Below are 12,973 nucleotides of genomic sequence, written 5' to 3'. Positions count from 1 at the left end.
TGGCCCAAAGCCGTGGGACCCTGTGCCCACATGGCAAACTTGGAATCTGGCTCCTGGTTTCGGATAGGCTCAGCTCCAGCTGTTGTGGCCATCTTGGGAGTGCAACAGCTAATGAAAGATCTTTCTCTCTGTCTCGCCTTCTCTCTGTAAATCTTCCTTTCCTTAAAGGTAAAAAACAAACTAACTTTTTTTTTCTTAAAAAAAGAGCAATAAGAAACCAGGGCTCTCCTCCACTTTTTCTCCACTTATACTTATTTGTCCTTAATTACAGATTATTCCCAGGTTTTAAAGACTCCTTGATCCTGGACCTTCAAAAATTCTATTCACTCCAAAAGGTACGGCTCTGGGATCAGATCATCTCAGTTGTCACCAATGAATTTATAGACCATTGTTTAGCCCAAGACAAAGTTCTACATGTGTAGCTTGTATTTTGTAATTACACGTGTAAGTATATTTGTATTATATATTTGAAAATATTCAGCACCTAGCTGTGCCAACTACTAGAACATGGGAAATATGAGCATCTTGTTAGTTATCAATGATAGTCAAGACCTGAGAAGTGTGCTTATGATCTCTCCATTGCTATGAGCTTCTTAAAATCCCATCCAAACCAGATGCAGTCTTTTAACAAGAAAAACAACAGACTCCCATCTCTCACATTTCTCTTCTCTATGCTGGGATGTAGTAGGAAAAAATATAACGCATCTGACTTAATCAGGGATAAATGGCACATCCATTTTTTTTCTAAATGAGGGATGGTGTCATTCTGAATGTTAAGAATAGTCATTCTTAGGATTACCATCAAATGTGAGAAAATATATAATAGTTTGAATCCTAGTTTATCATCAAATAGCTGTAAAAGTGAATAATTTCTCTATATTCAATATTCTCAGTTTCTCCACTTGATCAATAAAGATGTGTTGAGTTCTCTTAGAATGTACAATTAATTAAATCAATAGTCATTAATTCTTATTCTGTGTGAGAATTTGGGGAAAAGTGCATGATCCTTGCTCTGTTGAATTCTTTACGCACCAAAATGCTATAAATCAAGTTGAGGATTTCTAATTTTTAGAAGAGACCCACTGGAATGATTTAAGGAAAGTAATAATACAGGCCTAACAGATATAAGCATTTTTAATATATAAACAGAGATAAAAAGATATGAGCTACTTTTTACCTGAAATGTAAGTTTTGAAGCATACCCCCTAAAAGCTGCGAAAAGACCTTAAAAGATAATGCAAAGTGGATTTGGATGAGTAACTGGGAGATTTCATTGAGCAGCTACGTACAATTGTGTAATATTGTGGTTTTGAAACCTATCTTTATTGCTATCAGGTTTAGTGGATTTATTTCTCATTTTAAGCTATAAAAATATCATCATAAGTATTAAATATTGCCTGTCAATTCACTCTACTTTTGTGAATACAATACAGACTGTGCTTACTTTCCATTAAATTACATTTTTCATTTTGTTTTTTTTTGATGATTGATATAAAACTCATAAGTATTTACCATAAAGTTCAATTATTCTCTCTTATTGTTTCGGAAGGAGCACATTATTGCATCCGGGGGGGGGAAAAAAACCTGTTTTTACTCAAGGGCTTGGCCATGATATTTTCATATAATCTTACATATATTATCTTTGTAGCTAACATGGTATTCAAGAAACAGAGGTTGAAATTGAACAGTTGCAGGCAAAAAGAAAATAATAAAGAAGAAAATTTGACATATATTACCATATGGAAAATAGAAAGATACAAATTTGTGCTCTTGAACTTATATAAATGAATAAATGTCATTATCCTATTAAATTTCAAAAAGATGAAAATTATTTAGGGCAACATAAACACATTTTGACCTTTACACATATTGAGTGTGTACATTTATTGAGACTGAAGAGTGAAGACAAGTCAAATTATGCCAGGTAGAATGAAGCATACAAAGACATATACGAGAATGTTGTCTGAGATGCTTATAAGCTAACTGGCTAAGATGAAATGCTAACATACTGAGTGCTACATTCTTGGCAGTACATGCTATGGAAAATGCAGGAAGAATATATCACCATTGTTGAAATGGACAGGAAAGTGTCAGGGAAATTTTCACATTTTCAGATTATGAGGGATTGTGATTGATTGGATAAAATGCGAAATAAGAATACATAAACAGGTTGTCAGGATTATAAATTGGGGTTGAGCAGAGGATGGTTTTACGATGTAAAAGTTATTAGGATTTACTGAAGTTGATAGTGGATGCAACTTTATCCCTTACATACTGACATTTTACATTCTACTTTAATCCTCATAATAGAATTCCTATTCTACCTTTTGAATAGACAAACATGCTCAGGCAGTGTTTACATTAAATATTTCTGAACCTCAGAGTCAAGGAGAAATGAAGTTAGCCCTCTATTTTTCAATATATAGCTTCCTTTTGGAAAATCCTGAGTAGAGCTATGACATATTGATAGTTAAGACTATTTTTTGTTCTTGAGAATTAATTAAAAGAGGGGAAAAAAGACTGATGATAATAAATGATAGCGAGGGATTTTGTTTAAGTGTAAACGTCCATGTATTTTTTTCTAATTTTCATCTTTCTGCAAAAATTATTGATCAATTCTTTTTCATTATAGCCTTTAACAAGTTATCTCGTGTTCTATGTCTGATCACCATGATATCAGTGTCATCTGTGAGTCTTATTCCAATGGTTGCCTGGTCTCTCCAGACCATTCTTTTGTTAATTTTGAGTCCCTTATTTCTCTATAGATGGATGCTTTTAAGGAAGTACATACTAAAATCACTACATCTTTAGTACAGCAATGTATGTTAATTTACTCAGTGGTCACCCTGCTTTTGTAGTAACTGCTGTGAGCATCAGAATTAACACATTTCTCCAGTGAACTTCTTTTGCCTTGTAATTTCTCTTTACGTAGTTTTGTCTGCCAAACTACAGGCTGCTTAGCAAGGTGGTGGCTGGTGTTTCCATGACATCTTTGTCCTGAAGATACTCTCCCCTGGAGATGGTGATTGTGCCAGTTCCCTTGGTGAGAAATGAAGAATGGAGCTGGTGGAGCCGAGATGAAATTTTCCCTCTGCCCTCAGATGGGATTCTTCCCCTTGCACACTGAGTTTTTTACTTCAGAAGGGACGCAGATCTGGATGGGCTGTTACAGTGACTAGCTATCGCACCTGCCAGGTAGATCCACTAGCAACTTTCTCGTGTTACTCCCCTGTCCTTACCTTGAGAGTTTGGAGAAAAACCAAATCTGTGCGGGAAGCAGACTCCCATTTCTCTGAGGCTCCAAACCTTTTCAACAGAGAGACAGGCTCACAATGCCTGTTAACGCCTGTGTTACAAGTTCAGCAGCTTTGTTTTGGTCTGTATGTGTCCTTTTCTGTCTTCTCTTCCCATGCGGAGAGTCCTGTGTCTCATTTTTCCTTGGAGCGCTGTCACTTTTCCCCTGAGTTGAGATCATTTGGTTATTTTGTGACATCAGCTCTGTGACAAGCTTAAAATTATGATGGTTTTATACGTTATCCAACTTACTCTTGTCAGAGTCGGAATGCTTTTTTTTTTTGTGTGTGTGAATTTCCTCAATCACTCTTCGCTCCATTGTCGTTAAGGCATCATCCTGCCGATCTGTGCCACTTCGGTGTCTGTCTGGGAACTGCTTTGCTTATGCACCTCCCACATCACAAGGAAGCCTACTGGTTCAGTCCTCCATTCATCAGTTTAATGCATTTGATCTTACGTTGAGGTTCTGTGGATGTGATGATATTGAGGCAATTCATCAGGCAATTTCATTCCATATTAAGCATCATAACTGGGGAATTCCTTAGTTCTATTAGAGCAGTCTGGAACAGGAGGGCAAAACCCAATCTATACACAGAATATCAGAAGTGCTATTACAGAGGAAAATATATACCATCATTATCATTATTGAAGTGAGAATTATTCAGGTGAAGTATTGCAAGCACATCAAAAGCAATGTAACTGGATAGTTAAGCATATGACTCCTTCCAGGGGGGAAAAAAAAACCATACAGCTAAAATGCAAAGTAGCAACACTAGATGCTAATTTGTAATCATAGAACAAATTATGAAAAACTCACTATGTCATGACCACTAGGGAAGTGAACCACCAGATCTTTCTCTTTCTCTCTCCTTCTCTCTGTAAATCTCACGTTTCAATAAAAATAAATAAATATCGAGAAAAGAAAAAGTAACTGAATCAAGGTAAAATGGTTCTCCCAAAGAGATAAAAACCATATCTCTCCCATAAAACTTCACTGTAGAAGCACACATATACAAATCACTATGCCTTCCAAAAGAAACAAAATATAACCTTAATGCTGGACTGCAAAGAAGGGGAAACTGATGAAATGCCTGAGAAAGAAATACCAACTGTATCAATCCTCCAATTACAGAGAAGGGTTGACTAAAACTAACAATCAGTGCATGACTTGGTAAAGAAATCTAATGAGAGATGGACATACTTAAAATAACTAAACCAAAATATTAAAATGAATTCTGGGTCAAAAAATACAGCAGAGAAATCTTTTTTTTTTTTTTAGAGTTATTTATTTTTATTGCAAAGTCAGGTATACAGGGAGAAGGAGAGACAGAGAGGAAGATCTTCCACTGATGATTCACTCCTCAAGTGACCACAATAGCCGGTGCTGCGCTGATCCAAAGCCAGGAGCCAGGAACTTCCTTCCAGGTCTCCCACGTGGGTGCAGGGTCCCAAGGTCTTGGCCAGTCCTTGACTGCTTTCCCAGGCCACAAGCAGGGAGCTGGATGGGAAGTGGAGCTTCTGGGATTAGAACTGGTGCCCATATGGGATCCCTGGGCATTCGAGGCGAGGAATTTCGCCACTAGGCCCTGCCCCGGACCTCCATCAGAGAAATCTTAACAATATTCTTTACATGACAAAATGAAAATATCTGATCTATACTGCCAGTATTACCACAATCTTAGGGATTCCTAAAGAAAGGGAAAGCAAAATACCTGAGAAGTTCTGTTCACTAAAATAACAGCAGAAAATTCCCAACAGGGAGGAAGATGCAGTTACCTAACTTAGGCCCCCCAAAGTCATGATCAAAGTCATGATCAAAGTCATGATCAAAAACTTTCTCACCTTGACAATTATAGCCAAAATTTCCAAAAACAAAACAAAACAAAACAAAACCATAATGGCACAAATTGATAAGATATAAACACCAGGCCACTTTTAAAGAATTTGCATTAAATAGCCAGCAACTCAGAATACTTAACCGAGTGAAGCAATCATTCATAAATGAAGGTGAAATAAAGACCTTCCAAGAAAAGCAAACATTGAGTTTGTCTCCAACTAGCCAGACTTACAGATGATGCTCACGGATACACAAAAGACAATCAGTAATGTGAGAGAATACGAAAGCAGAAAACTTCCCAGTAAAAATAAGAGAATATCTTAGTTAATATTAGGGATATTTATTGCAAAAGATGATAAGAACCAAGTCATTATTTATAAAGGGTAATCATAGTTACAAGTGGATCAACATTTTCGAATTAACATACACAGAAAATAAAAACAAACCAAAAAATGAGGCCCATCTACTTGCTGCTGACTAGAAACACACTGCAGTAATAAAGATACGCATAGAAGCTGAAAAAATGGACCGATCTATTTCATACAAATAGAAATCAAAAGTGAGCAGGAGTAGCTACACTTATAACAGACAAAGCAGAGTTTAAAGAGATGAAGAGGTTGACCCAACACAACGTGACTACAGCAAATGTACATGCATCTGATGCTAGGGCTTCCTGTGTTAGGAAATAAATGCTGACGGATGTGAGGGCGGTCTGGCTGCGACATCTGTCACCCCATTGATCGCCAGGGTTGATTCGGCTGATCTGGCGGTTAGGCGGGTGTCCCCTTCCTCCCTCAACGCTCCATGTGTGTCCCCCCGAAGCTGCGCGCTGGGTCTAAGAGGACGACCACCCCCGCTAGAGGAGGAACGGTCTTCGGTCAAGGGTGTACAGCAGCTGCGCTCCCCTGGCAGAACCTCCCAACAAGCTCTCAAGGTCTGCTTTTATGCAGGTGAACTGAGTCACTGTCACCATACTAAGTCATCATATACAGCAGTCTTTATTTCCGGGCTGGTTACGCGTTTCTATCTGTCAGTGGGTCTAGGGACATGCCAGTATCCGCTATTGGTGGTTTTGAGGTTCTGTAACATGTTTTAGCCTACGAGCTTGTTTCCCTAATCATTATCTTTTTACTACTTATTTCTTTTTTCCGTCTCCACAAAGTTTAAATAAATGTAAAATTTAGGAAAAATAAAACCAGAATATTTTATTGGGTTTTGAATCAACTTTATAATTAAGTTGGTAGGAATTAAATAATGCTGACTTCCTGTCTAAGAAAGAAATAGTTTCTGTTTGTTATTTTTGTTTTAGTTTTTAGTACTAATCAAATGTTTTTCATGTCTATATCTTTCTTAGTAAGTTTATTTCTGGAGGTATCATGTGCTTTTAGTTGCTGCAGTAAGCCATCCTTCCCCATGTGTGTTTTCTGGGTTTTATTGTCATTTTTCTTTGTGTTTTTCCTCTTTATACAGTAGTTTTAAAGCTGTTGAGTTCTATGTATTAATGTTATGAATTCATTACTGCATGTAACATTTATTCATAATTTTCAATATATTCTTCGTTTTTCTAGATTAGAGGCATGCTTTCTAAAATTAGTTGTTTATAACAGTTTTTAAAATTCTAATGATGTTAGTTTCTACCTAAAGCACAATGTCAAATAATAGAAGTGATGGCAGCCGTATTTGAGATGCCGCCTTTATCTGATTTTGATGAAAATACATGATTTTTGTTTACATAATTTTTGTTGATTATGCTTATATGCATGTAGTTACAAGACAATAAAGGAATAATTTTGAAATGCTCATTTTTTCCTGTAGTACTTTCTATTTTGTATTTTCTGTAATTTCTCTGAAGAACGAATTTTAACTTCTTTTCAATACTTTTCCAAAATGTGCAGGTCAATGATGCTCATATGTTTTCCAATATTGGTTCATCATTGAAATCCAGGAATTAAACCTGATGATTCATGATTCTATTACTTTAACATGCTAAAATTTTTTGGCAAGATTTTACTAAATATTTTTTTCAGCCTTTACTAGTTCGTAACTTTTTGTATGTGGAGGAAATATGCTTAGAATCTTAGTAATGATAAAGTAACAAGCAAAACACACATGCCTGCTTGTGCTGTATATAAAAACATGTCCAAACCAAGCATGGAGTCCAGGTAATTAATAAAAAATTAATAAATACACAAAGACAAAACATGTCCACACTGAATGGCTGCTTAAGGACACAAACCAGGAACAGGTTGGTGTTGTTTAACCTAAGCGATTATTACTGTTGGTCAGTGGCAGAAATTCTGCAGAGAACTTCAGGGCCTCTTTTGATGAACTTGAAGGGAATAGCTTGTGAATGTAGATTTAAAGGAAAGCCTGCCAGGGTTTGTATGGCAACTTGTAGTAACTGAAGGTTCTGCTGTCGTTTCAGATTCATCTCATTTGCTCTGCCACAGTGTCCTGGATCCCTGTGCCTGACACCAAAGCCTTGCCTTAGGTAGTATGTGAACAAGTAAGTGGAGACAATGGCGGTCCCCTCCACAGAGCTGCGAGGCCCCGTTTGGTGGGAGTCATGAGCTTAGTTAGTAGAAGACTAGGGAGCAAATGCAAACCAAGTCTAGGATTTGGGAGATGTGAACTAGATGTGAACTAGTGTGAGCTTTAAGGAATGAGTGTGAACAGGTCTTCTTCTCCTGAAATCAAGGTGACCTCTGAAAGGTGAAGACAACAAAATGTAGCGGTGTAATAATAATCAAGTTTTGCACAGCAATCGGAATTTGTTATTACTATGCATGATTTCATGCAAACTTTATAGGAGCTTGGTGCAATAGGTGGAATAAATCATATCTTGTAAAGGAACGTTTTGAGATCATGTTCTTGGCTCAAGGTCACGCTGCTATTCAAAGGCAGGATTCAGTTTTAGGTCCAGTTTTTTTTTTTCAATTTTTTTTGTTTACACTGACATAATAACAAATGCAAATTATAACAGCATAGGCCTAAGGGACTTTTCTTCCATATACTTTGCCTCTCAAGTGGAATGGGATGCGTCTGACAATCACCAGGGACTTCGAGGTCCTCCTGATAGGCGCCTGCTTGTGTCAGTTCAACATCTTACTTAAGTAGAAGCGATCTACAAAGAAGAAGCTGGATCTTCAGGTTTCTAAAAATCTGATTACACTTAAAATGCTGTTTCTGTGTGATCTGATGCCCTTCAAAGTGTTTTCAGCTTCGGTCAAAGTATATGCATGTGTTTCCTCCCTTTGAAAAATGATGATACTGCTAAAAGTAGCTCCGTAAAGATCTGTGATCATTACCAGTTTGACAGATATGGATCAAAGCGAAATTCTTTCAGAGAAAGTCAGATGCTCAATGATGCAATCAGTTGAACTTTAAAATGTGTTTCTGGTAGTCTCTGAATATGATGCTTTGCATGGATGACACCTTAGATTTCCACTTGGCTGCTTGCAACGATTAATGTCCAATGTCACAGAGAAGAAAGACAAATTGTACTGATCTGGATAAATGCGTGGCACATCTACGGTTTCTCTAAAAAGCCCTTAAGAATTTTTTTTCTTTCTTGTGTAAAGCTGCATTTTTATTCTTACCAGTGAATAATAGCATATTCTAAGCTCTCAAGGAGCATTGTAAAAAATATAATGTCCTCTGCTAAGTTACATTTAGTCTCAGACAGTTCTACTCTTTCTCTCTCTCTCTCTCATGTCTTTTGTTTAAACCAGGGTCACTCTCCCCAAATGCTTGACCATGTATGATAGCAAATATGTGACAACTGTACTTTTGACTTATTTTTCAGAAATTCCAGAATGCAAACTTTTAAGTTTTTGAGTATAGAGGGGTATCTAAAATGTTTAAGGCATTTTGGAGGACTAAGTGTTATTCTGTGAAATATATCATTCTTTTTATTATTTCACTCTTAGGAATTTCCCATGATTTTTTTAAACTGAATAAGGAGGTAATCTTCAATTGCTACACCCAGGAGATCAGCTGAAATGAACATTTTCCCCTTAATTTTATGTGACAGACCGTAATGGAAATCAAGATATGTGGGCAAAGATATATATTGATAGGCCCAGTGCGGTAGCTTAGCAGCTGAAGTCCTCACCTTCTATATGCCGGGATCCCATAGAGGAGCCGGTTCATATCCTAGCTGCCCTACTTCCCATCCAACTCCCTGCTTGTGGCTTGGGAAAGCAGTCGAGGACAGCCCAATGCCTTGGGACCCTTCACCTGTATAGGAGACCTGGAAGAGCTCCTGGCTCCTGGCTTTGGATCAGCTTGGCTTTGACTTGTTGTGGCCACTTGGGGAGTGAGCCAGCAGATGGAAGATCTTTTTCTCTGTTTTTCCTTCTGTATGTAAATCTGACTGTCCAATGAAAAATAAATAAATGTCTGCATTGTAGTTGATTTACTATAAAATCAACTCCAACTGCTAAGTCTAATAACAATTTTATTAGCTGCTGTAACAATATAAGTGCTATTTTCTAAAGCATCGTTTTTATTACTAATTAGTAATTTAATAATCTGTAAAATTTACCCAGATTAACAGTAGTGAAGTTCACAAATGCAAAAACCTTCAGTTTGTATGAATTATTTATAGTGGAAAATAGAGACTTTGCCTTACACTCAGTGGATGCTAGTGTGTGGCTAAACTGCTGAAGGTGGGCACTCCCAATTATGTCTTTGAATGCTCAGACACCAGAGGGACACCACCTTTGAAATATCTCCGTTCCCTTAATATCAGTACATCCAAATTATTCCTTAGGAGATTTAATTCAGTTAAAGATGTATTTTGGGGCATAACAAAAGTAAGTGTTTATCCAAATTTTCTGGGTGTGACACTCAGTTTTGGGCCCTGATTCCAGCGGTCCGCAAATGTGGGCTTTGGGAGGCGGTGGTGAAGGCACAGTCAGAGGGATTCATGCTATTCACACAGGGACCCTTACTGAGTTCCAAGCTTCCACGTCAGGCCTGCTACTGTCCCACCTGCTATGAGGATTTGAGGAAGTTAACCAACCATAGGCTAGAAGTTCTCTGTGACATAAACAAATAAAAGCATACAATAAGTAACTTATTGTTTCAGTGAATCGAGTTGAAACGCCTATAACACGAAAGACAAATCTTTAAAACTTTTTATTCATTTTCTTTATTTATGTCAAATTAGTAGATTTCATGTATTTCAAGGTTTGGAAGCACAGAGAAGTCTCTCTCTTCACTCCCTCTCATACTTCCTCATCTCTGCTCATTTGTTCCTATTAATTATTACAATAGTGTGCTTTCCTTTGACTCCCAATCACAAGCTTAACACTCCAGAAGACAAGGATGTCAAGAGTTGGGAAATAAAGAAAAACAATGAAAGTCCTATTGTCACTCAGGTGTATAGACGCAGGATATGAAGAGCAATCAAATCCCAGGATGTTGATGTCATTCATACACACATTTTTTTTGTGTGTGTGTGTTCTCTGTATATAAATTATCACAGAATTGAGAAGATATATTTGTGTTTTGGGGACTCTGTATATCTGACTTTGCAACAAAAATAAATAATTTTTTAAACAAAAACCTTTGTTCTGTTTCCTTCTACCTGTGTCTTTTGACTGTGTGAATACACTTTGAAAGACAAGACCTCAGATTCTGAGTTTTCCTCTAAGTCCAGGGAGGACTCTGATTCCCATAACATCATTTAAGGGTCCTTATCTCTACAACTGCAGGATTTTGCTTCTGTATCTTGGCCAGATCCTGGGGATTCTTTCAAACTTGGCACATTGCATGGGAATTTAATTCTTTCCTAATAATATTTTAAGTATTATCAATTTTGAAATAGACTCACCATTATGTTATAACCAGAACACAGAACTTCTTGAATATGGACAACAATCTGGATTTTAATTTTGGTTTTTACTTTGGATGCGTCATAAAAATTGCAAATACAGAGTATACTCACATAGAGGGCTCACTTAAGCTCCCTTATGTACCATCTTTTTCATAAGCTTAGATTCTTAATCTTACAGAGGAAACTGTCGTAGGCAGGCATAATGACTGTCATAAGTGGGTCAACTGTAGGAAATACTGTGCTCTTTTGAATGTCAATATTTAACATTGAAACAAAAGAACAATAGAGAATAATAAACAGTAAAATATCTAGAAGGGATTCATTGTCTTTTTTTGTTGATTTCTGGTCTCAAGTCTGCTTGATTCAATCCTCCATGTGACACTCAGTTTGCTGGATTCTGGTGGAATATTCCTGGTGTCTACCCTGAGCATATGATGTGTACACAGTATAAATGGACCAGTACAACATGATCTGCTCATCCTTAATGCTGTATCAAGTTATAATGGGGACTCAGATGTATGACCTCTGGTCCTGATTTGCACTGCATCGTTTTTGCTTATTGCACAAGACGAGCTTATGGATTTATCCTGTGTGCTTGGGAGTCCAACTCAGGTAGGCATTTTTTTCAGCTTTTTAGCATGAAGAGGAGAGCATCTTAATTTTATTGGTGTTGCTAATGCATTTCACAGCTGTCTTGACAGTAGCTTTACAAGAATGAATCTTTCTGACTAACATGTCTTTATTAACATACTCCAGGGAAACTCTTCACCAGTTCAAGCTAAGCCAAATTACTTCCACTTGATACAGAATCCTCTTTGCAGCCCCACATTGATCCTTGGCTCTCCTAGGACAGTATCTTGTTTTATCAATATCTGGCTTGCTCAAACAATCTGATTGAAAACTTCTTTACAACTAGATTTTAACACTGAGTAATCCTTAATGCAAGTAAATACACCCCATAGAGTAAAGTGACAATGTGTTGTATGTCAAGAAAGTGATGAAGGCAACCTTTACCTGTATTTTCTTTTGTCATTTTTCCCTCTGAGGCAGAAAGCTGAACCATGTACTTTTTTCTTATTATTGCCTTGAATTGCATTTTGCTGCTTCCTTCACTTTTCAGAACACATCAAATTATCTATTACTGGAAAAATTGAAAGCTTTTTTCCCGCATCAGGTATAAGAAAATAAAAACTTTATCCTTATCTATTTTGCTTCTAATTCTGGGAACGGTAAATAGTATCTCATTGAAGGCACAAAATTTCTTCTGCCCTGTGTATTGTCAGCTGTCGTTGAATTCTTCGTTTTCCTTACTTTAGTTTTGAAAGTTGCTACCATAGTTATTTTGCTCAGAATTCATTTTTCAAACCTATTAAGAAAAGTCAAGTCAACCTGTGCATCTCACATGTTAGGGAAAAAGACTTCAGGATGGGATATTCATGAAGTAATCCACAGTCAGTTTTCTCATAGAATGAAATCAATTCATCCAACTTGTGGCTTGGTTTAAGTATAGACATGATAATAACTCCTGATTAAGTAGTCATAAAATTCTGATATGTATAGTGTAATATGAAGAGTTGAAAACAACACAAGAATGAATCTAGCCAATAAAGTGCAAATATCTTAAATCCAGTAGGAATATAAAAAAGTAAAAAATTAATGTTATGAAAAGTCATAAATTAAAGACAGAACATTCTAGATAGGCCCCTGGTGAGAAACCATTAAACCAAATGAATTCAATGTTTTGAAGCTTGCAATCGAGAACTGCCGCAGAATGCTGTGTCACAGTCTCTTTGTATTGCAGTTCCACCACTCTGATTTTCACAAAGTAGCTCTGGAAGTGAAATCAAGTTTTTAAAGAAGAAAAAGCTCATTACACCAATGTTTGCTGTTGAAAGTGCTCTCTGTGGAATGGGATTTCCTTGACTTCTGATAGAATTTAACCAAGAGAGAAGTGGCAGGTTTTCATGGGAATACAGTAGTAACTCCCTAAATCAGCTGTG

This window comes from Ochotona princeps, chromosome 25, assembly GCF_030435755.1.
Source record: "Ochotona princeps isolate mOchPri1 chromosome 25, mOchPri1.hap1, whole genome shotgun sequence".
NCBI lineage: Eukaryota > Metazoa > Chordata > Mammalia > Lagomorpha > Ochotonidae > Ochotona > Ochotona princeps.
Note: the sequence above shows the minus strand (reverse complement) of the source record.